Source organism: Eucalyptus grandis, chromosome 1 (genome assembly GCF_016545825.1).
Source record: "Eucalyptus grandis isolate ANBG69807.140 chromosome 1, ASM1654582v1, whole genome shotgun sequence".
NCBI lineage: Eukaryota > Viridiplantae > Streptophyta > Magnoliopsida > Myrtales > Myrtaceae > Eucalyptus > Eucalyptus grandis.
In genome coordinates this window covers 3,900,112-3,914,123 of record NC_052612.1, presented here as the reverse complement: position 1 = coordinate 3,914,123, position 14,012 = coordinate 3,900,112, and the positions used below count along the sequence as shown (strand labels likewise).

General features: G+C 36.9%; 1 long non-coding RNA gene across 1 annotated transcript; it reads left to right on the top strand.

Moving 5' to 3' along the window:
* The first annotated feature begins 5,722 nt into the window (after positions 1-5,722).
* Positions 5,723-6,675, top strand: LOC104428038. The gene is made up of 2 exons (XR_721938.3): positions 5,723-5,847; positions 6,232-6,675. It is a non-coding gene; the product is annotated as an uncharacterized LOC104428038 (long non-coding RNA).
* The last annotated feature ends 7,337 nt before the right edge of the window (positions 6,676-14,012 follow it).

Genomic DNA, 14,012 nt, shown 5'->3' with positions numbered 1-14,012 from the left:
GTCGGAGACTCACCCACATGGATTCATATATGTCCTCGTTATGAATTAATCATCTCCATTATTGTTTGCTTTGATTTCTTTAAATTATGCAAACCACTTCCATTATCCCAAAAACAAATAAATTTTTTTACAATGAATTTGTCCTATGCTGCCCAATGTCGTGATGAGGAGATAGATTTTAACTACGCATTTTCTTGTTGTATAATCCATCAACTTTTCGTTTTCTTTTAATTGAGGATAAATTAAATATTATAATGTAAAGAAAAAGGTGGAGTTCCTAGTTGTCTTCATAAAGAGACAATTGCAATCACCTAGGATAATCTTAGCCAAATAGGAACTTCCTCTTCTTGTGCATTCGTTAGCAACGTAAACCATAAGTTGATTGTCGTCAGTTGACCATCCAAAGAATATCCATAAAAAGGCAAAAATAGTTCGATTTTTCTTCGGACTCGGGTTTCCTTTTAAGTTGGTTTCGGGGCTGGTTTAGGTCATAATTTTGTACAGATGATTTGATTCGACTCAAGGGGGTATTCTCGAGTTGATGCACCTTTTTTTCTCACCTAAATCTCCCATAAAACACTTCAACAAAATAGGATGCCAAAAACGAAAATACTCACAATCGAAGGATGATAAGATGCGAGTTGAGTCTTGAGTGATGATCTTGAATTCAATTTGTGTCATTCTCCTAAGAATTATTTAGGATGTTTCGAAAACTCTATATTTGGCAAATCCTACTCATTTCACATGACCCGTATCGTGCGTGACCGCCTTAGTTAAAATGCATATAGGATGCATTCACCTTTTGCGTTGTTCAGTCATCCTTATCTGAGACTCTTGAGGCATATACTTATAACAAATAACAAAAGCTCGTCAACATCCCAAACATAGAAGGAAAAAAAAAAAGAACAACAACAATAATATAAAAAAAAAAAAAAAAAAACAAAAGAGAGAATAGGAAGTGGATAGATGTCGCCTGATTTAACACAACAAGACTGGGCAAACTCAGCCTGACTTCGTGCAGACAAAAGTCAGTGTGGAAGTGCATGGAATTTAAGAGCCAAATACATTTAACATTCTTCGTCCTTCATCTTTTCCCCCTATGTTTTTATTGCTGAAAAAAGCCAGACTCATTGAGAAACCCCAAAAAGAAAATTTCGGAAGTAAGTCGAATTTGGTAAATAGAAGATGACTCAAATAGTCCGTTTGGTGTATATAACTCAAAGTAGCGACAACAATTAGAACGTAATTGATCCGGGACATATATTATTCTTTGAAGATAAGCTTAAATTACCGAGTTAACACCTCACTCTGAAAAAATATATGCTCAAAGTCAATACTTAGACAAATCCACCAATACGAACATCAATCGGCTTATCTACACTTTGTTTTTAGAGAATTACCAGACAATACCGAAGTGCAACTGTATTGCTTAAGTGACCAATGATAATTGGGGGGAAATAGTTCCATCGGATCAAATAATTCAATTCAAAACGAGTTTGAGCTAGAACGTTGCTATTTGTATTAACCGCGGGGAAAAGGGTAAATAAGACTTTAGAATAGTGTTATCGTGTCAGTGTCAACAAGCTTGTCATTCAGGAGAATCGAAGGGGTAGGTTATTGTTGGTTCGTGGTTCGTGGGTCTGAGCTTCTCTTCAATTTCATTAGGGGTCCAGTCATTATCAGTAAATCACAATCAAGGCCGTAGACAAAAGTGGGTCCCATCGCGCTTGCCAATGCTACATGTGTCAGGTTCTGATTGGTTAGAAGATCTTCCTTTTGGACACATCTTCCATATTGGTAGGGGTGCGCAAAAGAACCGGTATCCGCCCGGACCGCCCGGAACCGGACCGGAACCAGACCGGAACAGCCCGGAACTGCCGGTTCTTGAGGAAATCGGTCTGGTTTCCCGGCCCACTGAGCAGATCCGCCCGCCTGGCCAGGAGACCGATTAATTTTTAATATAAAAAAATTACTAAAACAAAACAAACCCTAGATTGCGTTAGCACTTAGCAGCCGTGTCTCTCCGGTTTACTGGTTGAAGTGTTCTTTTAGTCTGGAGCTTCCACAAACCAACCGCCCTCGACGGTCGTCTTCTCTATCCAGCAGCCGCCTCGAACCAGCCGCTGGACGTCGCGAAGCAGCTCGCCCCTCCGGCTTGCGGCGCTTTGCTGAGGCTCGAGGTCTTGATCTCTTCACTGTCGCTGCCGCTCACGCTCGCGCTCACTTCGCTGCTGCGGTAGTCGGAGGCCAGGGAGAGGCGCAACCGGAAGACCATCCCTCTCGAGGAATACGCCACGACCCATGAGTCTCCCGAGCCCTCCCGTTTGTTTTTCTTTTCTTTTTTGTTTTCTCGTTCCTCGGTTTCTCGTCACGTCGAGAGCGTGAATTTGATCGTGCTCTGCTGTCGCGCGTGCCAGGGGATGTTGCCGATTCCCTTGTTTGTAGTTGGATGCGATTGTCGAAAGCGAATGCACCACCAAAACCGAATTCGATGAGTCAGATGGAGTGTTTAAAATGCGTGCCTCATCCGTCCTTGTGATTGAGTGAGCAAGTTGCTACGATGATGCAAGTGATGCGAGTATAATAGGCATTTGAGGAAGTAATTTGACTCGCGATGTTGTTAGGTACATCTTGGACTAGAATGCTTTTTTAGTAGATCTGCAAGTAATGGTTTTTAGTCAGGATGAGGCCTTGGAGCTTGTTGGTAATAGAGAGGCTTGACAATGACTTGGCATCGATGGTGTGGTTTCATCCTAATGTCCCCACATTTTTTGCTAGTATCCGCAGCATATCTAATATGGACATCGTGGAGGCTGACAATCTGAATTGCTTGCCCACACTCCTTGTCATATCTTATAGTAGTAGTTCACTATTGTAACTTATGGATGTTTTAGAGTTGCCGAAGTGTTTGCGGACAAAATTCTCTTCTGGTGAGTCTTTGAACTCCAATATGGTCTTTCCCAGTTCTTTTGTTTATTTTTTCTTTCCAATACGGTCTTTCCTAGTTCTTTTGTTTATTTTTTCTTTAGGTTTGTTTGTCGAGGTTATAGCAGAATGTTGGCCTTTTATATAAGAATATCATTTCTCGGATTTTATTTGAAACTAATTAAGATTTTCATATCGTGGTCGGTGAGACGGTTCCATGAATCCACCGGGAATCGGATCGGACCAGCGGTCCGGTTCCCGGTGGATCCATGCAACAAACGGGTGGATCCCGGTTCCAATTTTTTGGAACCGGTCTTTAGCGGGCGGTTCCTGGTTTTAGGTCGGGAACCGTCCGCCCGGACCATGCACACCCCTACATATTGGTCCTATTGTTATTTTATCTGTCCACCAATTTTTATTTTTTTATTTTTTATTAATTGATACTCAAATATATGGAATTTAAGCGCAGTAAATTTGCAGTTGCCTATGAATTCGTTTGCAATCACTTGGACAGCTAGCGCTGTTCAACTCATAGTATTTTACGACCAGAAAAAAAAAAAAAACTCCGATAGTATTTAGAGACCCAAAAATAAAAGACTCATAGTATTTGGTATATGTATATTCATGTGAAATTCATTTTTATGCTTTATGTTCGGTACATCTAATAAGAGATGAGCTAGTTGCCAATTGACACTAAACCTTCCTTCCAAGTTCCAGTAATATAAAAATGGAATCGACGATATTTTGTGAGATATTTAACACGGTAACACATTTTTTTTTGATAACCGAGGACTCCACCACGGGCCTCTCATGCCCGGACAGCATCGAAGGGCAGGGCTCCTATACCTCGGGGGAGACTAGTATAGGACCCCAATACCATGGCCCCTCACTTACAACGCTAGCAATTACGGGTTTCGAACTCTCGACCTCGGCGATGAAAAATAGATTCTTAACCAACACAGCTACCCACGGTTGGGTCGGGAACACATTTATTGTTGCACAATTGCAGAAAAAATTATCACACTTAGTAAAAAAAAAAATCACCCAGGGTCTAGTTACAGGGAAGCATTTCTTTGCAAATTTCCTTCCCCGACATGAATGATCAACCTCTTGACCAGGGCAAGGATGTGAACTTAATTTGGTGTCCGAAAACCGATCGAGTTAGAAGATATAGTATTTGTAGATATGGGCACGGAGAGTTAGAGACTCTCCACATGGATTGATAGAATTACTGTGTGCTTCGCTTTCTTCGAATTATGCAAACGACAATGCACTTCCATCAATCCAGAAAAGAAAGGTATGTTTAATTGACGTCGGAATGGAGTTGGGCGCTGTGCCTCCGTCGAGAGCCACTAATTTACACAACCAACACCTTCATCCCCCCCAAAAAATAGTTATACATGTAAACTAATATAAAGTTTACAATAAATTTATCCTATGTTGGTTTAGAAGGTTTAGGGATAACATAAGAAACTGCCGACTGCATAATGCGTTTTGAGAAAGTCCTTTCCTCTAAGTTCGTGATGAGGAGAGATTTGAACCACACATACGCTTGTTTTGTGGTCCATCAGATTTTCATTTTTTTTTCATTAAGATAAGCTGTAGAATGTATTAAATAAATGAAAAAGGTAGAGTTCCTAGCTGTCTTCATTAAGAGACAATTGCAATCACCAAGGACAATCTTAGCTAAGTAGGAGCTACCTACTCTTGTGCATTCATTAGTTACATAAAACATATGTTGATTTTCACAAAAAAGAAATCCCGTAAAAAGGCAAAAATAGTATGATTTTTCTTGGGACTTAGGTTTCCTTTTTAGTCCATTTCGGGTTTGGGTGAGTTCCTAATTATGCACCGGTGATTTGATTAGACTCAAACTCTCGAGTCAATGCATATTTTTTTCTCACTAGATTTTGCATAAACCATTGCAATGATATAGCAGGCAAAAAGACATACAATAGTAGGATGATAAGATGCCAATCGAGTCTCGAGTGATGATATCAGGTATTCAATTGATGTCATTCTCCTAAGAACTATGTTTGACAAATCCTACTCACTTTGCATGACTGCCCTCATTAAAATGCATGTGAGATGCATTCACCTTTTGGATTGTTCATCTATACATATCTAAGACTGTTGAAGCATATACTTATAAGAAATAACAAAAGCTTGCCGCCATTCCAAACGAAGAAGAAAACAGAAAAAGAATACAACGCTGACAATAATAGTAATAGTAATAGTAATAGTAATAGTAATAGTAATAACAATAATTATATCAAATAAAAAAAGAAAAACAAAATAGAGAATAACAAGTGGATGGACGTCGCCTGCTAATTAACACAACAAGACAATGCAAGCTGAGCCTGGCTTCGTGCAGACAAAAGTTGGCGTGGAAGTGCACGGAATTTAGAAGCCAAATACATTTCACATTTTTCGTCCTTTGTCTTTTCCCCAGCGTTTTTGTTGCTGAAAAAAAGCCAGACTCATTGAGAAACCTCCCAAAAAAAAAAAAAAATTGGTGAATCTGATAAATTTAAGACAACTCAAATAATTTGTTTGGTGTATAACTTGGAGCATTGGTAATAATTAAGTGGTGCTTTATCTGATACATACTTATAATTTTTGGAGATATGGTTACCTTATTAAATCGATTTCTCATTCCCTGAAAGTAATGTGCTCATAACAAAAAGCCAGGACAAATCCACTAACACAAAAATCGATCAGCTGAACTTTATTTTCTGAGAATTACCAAAGCATGCGAGAACTTATACTATATTGTGTTAACAATCAGAAATAACCACTCGTGTAGGGACCTTGATGGGAAGGTGACACCTGAGGAAGTCGCTGCTGCTGCTTTGTATTTGAAAAATACTCTGGACAAGGAGGGTATTCAAGAACTAATCAGCAATCTATCTAAAGATATAGGTAAGCTCCTAGATCTAGATTTCTCTTGCAACATGGTTTTTTTCTTCAACTATCTGGAAAGAACAAAGCACAACTCTTGAGACAGTTGAAATTGTTTTAGTAACATCTTGATAATTGATCCGTGAAAGGTTTCCCTAGAGTTTACTAAAGGAAATATGTTTTTATTGTATGCTTAGAGCATGCAATTCTAGTCGATATTCATTGGGCTTTGATAGGTCGGTGGGGTTAAAGAAAAAGAGGTTGACCAGACACTGTCCTCCTATATATGGGGCATCGATTGAAATGTCGAACTTTGGTCTTTTCACTTTGAAATGAAAGTTCAAGGAGTCGATTAAATTATTTGATATTGTGAGGATAACAGCGTGTATAATTATTTTATCCTAGATGGGAAGATTCTCGTGGAAGACATTGTCAGGTTGGGCAGTCGGACAGATGATACTAATGCTGCTGAAGACGGTGCAAGGTGATGTCCCAAACTCACTGTTGGCTGCTCCGCGATCCTCAGGTCTTTAAGAGCAGCTTGGCTGACTGATAAATGTCGGTCTGTTGATCTTTCGATTAGTTTCTACACAAGCTTAAATCTTAGTGGATAGTGTAATATTCTTTCTGCTTGTTGATTTAACCTTCCTTGGGCGTTGTTTTTGCTATGATGCCCATTATGGGAGCTTTACTTCGTATGTGTAGAGGTAAACTTAGCTCGAGTCATTGGAAGGTGGCTGTATATTTGGTCATGTGAACGGGGATACTGATCTTAAATTTGTATGTAAACAAAGAAAATAATCGGAGCTCTTTTGCATCAATAATTACTAAACAAGAAATTTTGTTAAATAGAAGAGTCGTTTCTTTCTCAATTCTGATTTGTGAGAAGATGATCTTTCCATTGGTTTCATTGGATCTCATAATCTCTCTTTGATGCTAGCTGATGATACGTGTTCCCTTCACAAGTCATGTCGAGAAGATGACACGTTGTTGAATGGCTCGACCTTGAGTGAATCAATTATAGGAAACTCTTGAACTAATGGAAAACTTCTGGGAAATAAGTTGAATTAGGTAGATATAAGACAACTGATATAATCCTTTTGAAGGAAAAATGTCCAAAAAGTCATAATAGCTACCGTATGTTGACCAATTAAGTCTTAAACTTTTAAATTTAGCCGATTTAATCTTAAGTATTTGATAGTTATTTAATGTAGTTTTCTCAGTTAATTTGGTGGAAATTGTTCATATAGCCACCAACATTGACATTGACTATTTTGCAATAATTTTACAATTTTTTTTGTGTAGTTTTTATTTTTTTTCTCTCCCTACTACTCATCTTCTTAAGGGGTCGGTGAGGGTCGTGAAGCCCTTGTTTGCCATGGGTGTGAAGCTCTCGCCCAATTGTTGGCCCCAAAAAGAAGATGCATAGTGGGAGGAAAGAGTAGAAAAGAAAAGAATAAAAAATTAGAAAATTGTAAGAATAGTTAATGTTAGCGTTGGTTGAATTGTGTAGGGCAAGTCATTTTAGCGATTTCATATCAAACTTGGTTGAAATGACTATATCAAGAAATTATCAAAATGTATAGGATTAAATTAATAAAATTGATAAGTTTAGAAATTAAATTGATCGACTTTCAATATATTTAGGACTTTTGGACAATCATTCCATTCATTTATTAGTCTTTAGAGATAAAGTTAATTATTGATTTAACATATCATTCCTAAGAATCATATGTCAGAGCCACTGTTTGAACATCAATGGACTTACCTACACTTTGTTTTCTGAGAATTACCAAGACATGCAGGGATTATACGTGTTTAGATTAAAAATAAAAAAACCTTGGGTGTGTGAATGTTAGTAATGGTCGGGATAAATTAGTGAATTATACTGAATTTGAAATGATTAGTACATTTAAATTGATCATGTCTATTTGATTTGAGACGAGATTGAGCTTTGTTATTGATTATCAATCATGTCAACAGGGTAGATAAGGCTACAGACATGGACAGTAGTAAATAATAATATAGCATATCGAAATCATGTTAGTTGCCTCAAATCAATAATAAACTTGTCTTCAATTTTGTTCTTGTAGTCCCGCCATATCAGTAAATCACAATTAAAGCTATAGACAAAAGTGGGTCCCATTCACTCTGAAAAATAGAAAATATTAATTTTCTTGGGTCAAAAGAAAATATTAGCTCATGTCTCGCATTTTTATAACATTGCGAAGTTGCTCTGCCTTCTCCGTCTCGCCGCTCCACTTGCTCTACCCTTAGGCTTTGCCTACCGAAGTTGCACGTTTCGGCCTATGATTGGTTCGTGGATCTACCCTTTTGGACGTGTTTCGCATGTTGGTCCTGTCGTCAATCGTTGTCGCCTTGAAATTCAGTGCATTCTCATGAGGTTTCAACTCTCCTTTTCCGGTCCACCCAATTCACGGTTGGTGCAACCGACAGAGGCCGTCTCGTTCACTGAAATCTTCAACTTTTGGATGGTCACATTCCAAAGGAAAAAGATAACAGTAACATCCCGAAATTAGTGTGGAATTCCATGGAATTTAGCGGTTGGATGTCGCCTGCTTTAACACAACCAGACATTGAAACTTAAGCTTGATTTCGATGCAAACAAAAGTTGGTGTGGAATTTCATGGAATTAGAAGCCCAATGCACTTTCGTCCTCTACTTTTTCCCCCTTTGTTTTTGGTAGGTGAGAAAAGCCAGGCTCATTGAGAAACCCCGTCCCCATTTCATGCATAGCTCCAACCCTACTCTACTCCCGATCTTGCTTTTATATGGGCAATCATATGTGCACCAGCACGCAACCTTGTGCTCCTAACATGTACCTCATCAATTTAGCATTATTGGGTATACATTTGTGGGCTTGGATATACATAATCGTATCATTATTATCATTTATCATGTTGAAAATATTCCATATCAATTGACTATGCTTTGATTTCTTTATCTATTTTTTTTATATGATGTGTATATATTTGCAAAGGTTTTGGATATTTTATGAGTTCATACTAACTACGTAAATCCCAATCAATATCTTTAACCTAACAAAAGGATCTAAAAGATATCCCACATCCAAATGATGCATGGTTACAACGGCATGATAAATTAGTTTAGCATGAAGATTACAATTGAAAAATGAATATACACTCACTAAAAAACCTAAGCATAAGAAACAATCTTGATTTGATATATCATGTCATGTAAATAATTCCAAATTTATTCCAGACAGTCATAAAATTTTGGCTCTCACTTTATATGATAAGAGGTATTATAATTTGATTGGCTAGATCATCAAATCATCTTGATTAGTTGTATCATCAAATGTAAATAATTCCATATTTATTCCAGTCATTCATTAATCATTTTGGCTTGACCATGAAAATCAGAAAATGGATGTACATTGATGGATAACAACTAGTATATTTTGGTTGGTCATGTCTTTGTATGGATATTTTTTAGTGATAAGTTGCTGTTGATCTCAACAATACTAGTATTTCTTGTTTGGGTCATACAAAATGTGGAGAGGACATAGACACTTACTTTCTAGAGCCTTATCCTTCTCAAGGAAGTGGTGAACCCAATTGAAGGTTCCCTTAACATATCATTAAAGAATTTGATGTTCTAGGGGATGGATATTCTAGTAAAGAAAAGCCAAAGCTTGCCCAAAGCATTGTGGTGAAGCATGCTTACCTCTTCCATTATATAGCTTTGGCCTTCATTGGAGACCTCATGTTCACAAGTAGAAAACGAGAAATGTGCTGTGAATATTTCTGCAAAGTGTTTGTGATGGATGTGTTAAGGGTGATATCAATCAAACTCCATTTCATTTACGGGGTGCTTTATACAAAAGCGTTGCAATATGTTGCAAGTGGAGCTATATTATCCACTTCATAGCCTTCATTAACATTGTGATGGCTTTCATCCCATTCAATCACTTGAAAAGCCTTGGCTACCCAAACTTGATGTGAAAATTACTTATTCCCTTTTTTTATCAGAGGATTATTCTTGATGTGATAGCTTTTTTATGCTTTTTTTTTTTATATATATATTGGATTGTTACTATTATTGAGCAGCGCAATTGGCTCAACAAAGAATTATTTAAACTACATTCATTTCTCAACAAGTTGGTATCCATCATTTATCACTTGAGGAAGCCTTGATTTGCCACATGTGAAGTAGAACCAACCGCCAATGTTACATACAGTCTTAGATATCATTAAAAGTTGAGAGGTGGTCAAAATCCATCTTTGCTTGCAATTTATCTAAGAGATTAAAGGAGAGTCTAATAAAGATGTACAAGCTCAATAGACTAAAGGACAATTCAAGAAAGATGTATAGAGGTGTGATCGATGCAAGGGCATCAACAATTTTTCTAATATATACAATTTTCCATTTTGTATGGTTGAGAAGATCATCTCTTGTTTTCATCATGTTGGTGAGACAGTCACTGAACGTTGTTCACTCATGTGAATATGAAGTACATGTCCAAGAATCCCTTTATTAAAAAGTTGTGGATCTTTATCTTTAAGGAGGTGAGACATAAACCAAAATTCAAATGATTTGACAGAGGTGAGAAAGATATTTGAGTCTAGAGGAAATTTTGTTTCTTGAGAGTAAATTGAGGATATTGATTGCACAAATCTTTTAATGTATGTCACCGAGGCTACTTATGACTCTAGTATAATAATCTGGCATTTTGCTACTAAAATGTGGTATGACAAATAGAAACTCTCATTTAGAGATGACAAAAGGGAATTTAGTAAGATCCTCTCGGACTACATGTTAAATCTTGTATATAATCAGTCTAATGTGGTGTTTGCTGATTGCCCAATAAAGATCAAAGGAGACGTCATACGACCAATAGCACGTCATCAATAATGTTGCATCCATGGATGTGGAGAAGGCATGCATGGTACTTTTTGAGCGTGGTGTGGAATTGCATCTTCAATGGGTTGTAGATCAACGATAGTTGGGAGGATCAAATTGGCCAAAGAGATGGAAAGTGTACTGAGCAAAGATGGAGAGCTTCAAGCTGTTATTTGGTTGTTGATGGCTCATTTCGATTGTTTCTACAGACTTGAATTGGGCATGCATTATGAATAATAGTTTGACTTATTTCATCCGGATCAGAATGGTAAATAAGACTATAGACATGGACAACGATATATTACATAAAAGATGTCAGAATAATGGTATCGTGTCCTGTCTATGGATTTTCCGTTAAGGAGAATCAAGGTGGGGTGGGGTTGGCGCTAAGCTTCTCTTCAATTTCATTTTGTGTTTCCATTATTTTTTGCTTCGATTTCTTTAAATTATGCAAACCACTACCATTATCCCAAAAACAAATAAAAAATTTTACAATGAATTTGTCCTATGCTACCCAATGTCATGATGATGCGATAGATTTGAACTACACATTTTCTTGTTGTATAATCCATCAACTTTTCATTTTCTTTTGATTCAGGATAAATTAAATATTAGAATGTATAGAATAAAGAAAAAGGTGGAGATCCTAGTTGTCTTCATATAGAGACAATTGCAGTCACCTAGGATAATCTTAGCTAAATAGGAGCTCCTCTTCTTGTGCATTCGCAAGCTATGTAAACCATACGTTGATTGTCGTCAGTTGACCACCCAAAAAATATCTATAATAAGGCAAAAATGGTTCGATCTTTCTTGGGACTCGGGTTTCTTTTAAGTTGATTTCGGGTTCAGTTTAGGTCCTAATTTTGCACCGATGATTTGATTAGACTCAAACTCGGTTATTCTCGAGTTGATGCACCTTTTTTCTCACCTAAATTTCCCATAAAACACTGCAATAAAATAGGATGCCTAAAAAGAAAATACTCATGATTGAAGGATGATAAGATGTGAGTTGAGCCTCGAGTGATGATCTTGAATTCAATTCGTGTCATTCTCCTAAGAATTATATAAGATGACTTTACTGGTTTTGGAAAGGGAAAATGTCACAAACAATCCCTAAACTTCCACTTAATGTGCAATCTCGTTCCTAGACTTTTAATTCGTTCAATTTGGTCCATGAATTATCGATAAATATCCGATCTAGTCCCTGACTATTTGAAAATTGACCAATTTCGTCATTTCGTTAGTTAAAGTTAACGGAATTGGCTTACATGGCTTTTAGTCTCTTAAATATAAAATAAAAAAGGACATGTGGAATATTCACATGGAAATTACCTTTAAAACAAGTCAAATTGTGGCCACCGCCCAAAAAAGAGATATAGAACCACTTCTCTCTGCTTTTGTGATCAGTGTTCTCATCTCCAACTGACCCCTAATTTGTTTCCTTTATTAAGATATATATAGACTCATAATTCTAGTAATCCAAATTAGTTCCACGTTATCAATTAATGATCCATGTCATCACTTAACGGTTTGAACAAACGGAAGGACTAGATAGAACATTTGTTAATAGTTCAGGGACAAAATTGAGCAAATCGAAAGTTCGGGGATGAAATTGAACATTAAATAAAAGTTCAAGGATCATTGGTGACATTTTCCCTTTTGAAAACTCTATATTGGCGAATCCTACTAATTTTGCATGACCCACATCTTGCACAACCATCTTATAACAAAATGCATTGTTTAGTTGTCCGTATCCGAGACTCTTGAGGCATATACTTATAACAAATAACAAAAGCTCGTCACCATCCCAAACAAAAAGGAAAAAAAAAAGAAAAAGAATACAACGACAATAACAACAACAATAATATCAAATAATAAGAAAAACAAAATAGAGAATAAGAAATGAACGGACGTCGCTTGCTTTAACAGGAAGACAGTGCAAACTTAGCCTGACTTCGTGCAGACAAAAGTCAGTGGAAGTGCATGGAATTTAAGAAGCCAAATGCATCTAACATTCTTCGCCCTTTATTTTTTTTCCCTTGTTTTTTTTTGGGTAACAGGACCAGAGGATCCTCCGGCCCCTTTCGATTGTGCTATTTGGGGTCCCACGGCCCCTACAGCACCCGGACAGTGCCTATGGCCTTTTCCCTCGTGTTTTTGTTGCTGAAAAAAGCTAGACTCATTGAGAAACCCCAAAAGCAAAATTTGGGAAGTTGAATCCAGTAAATATAAAATGAGTCAACTAATCCGTTTGGCGTATATAACTCAAAGTAGTGACTGTAATTGGAACATAATTTATGATATATATATATATATATATATATATATATATTCTTTGAAAATAAACTTAAATTATTGAGTTAACCCCTCACTCCTTAAAACCATTTGTATAAAACTAATACTTAGACAAATCCACCAATATGAACATCAATCGGCCTATCTACACTTTGTGTTTTGAGAATTACCAAACAATGCCGAAGTGGAACTGTATTGCCTAAGTGATTAGTGATAATTAGGGGGAAATAATTCCATTGGATTAAATAATTCAATTCAAAACAAGTTTGAGCTAGAACGTTGCTATTGTATTAACCGTGGGGAAAAGGGTAGATAAGACTTTAGAATTATGTTATCGTGTCATTGTCAATAAACTTGTCATTAAGGAGAATCGAAGGGGTAGGGCGGCGGGATGGGTCCGAGCTTCTCTTCATTTTCACTTTGGGGTATGGTTTCATCAGTAAATCACGATCAAGGATGTAGACAAAAGTGGGTCCCATCGCCCACCAATACTACAAGTGTCAGATCCTGATTGGTTAGAAGATCTCCTTTTTGGACACATTTCCCATGTTGGTCCTATCGTTATTGTTTCTGTCCACTCAATTCTTTATATCCTATCTTTTCGCGTTTTGTTTTTTTCTTTTACTAATCTAAAGTCAAATTAATGGAATTTAAGCGCAGTTATTTGCGGTTGCCCATTAATTCATTTTCAATCACTCAGACAACTAGTGCTGTCCAATTCATATTATTTAGAGAAACCCCCCTCCCAAAAAAAAAACTCATAATATTTGACATATGTATACTCATATAAACTTCATTTTTATGAGTTGTATTCGGTACATTCAATAAGAAATGAGTTATTTGCTAATTGACACAGAACCTTCCAAGTTCCATCCAGTAATACAGAAAAGGGAATCATGTTGGATGTTTTGCGAGATATTTGACATGGGAATGCATTTTTCTGTTGCACAATCACAAAAAAAAATTAATTCACACTCAAAAAAAAAAAAAAAAATCAGTCGGGATCA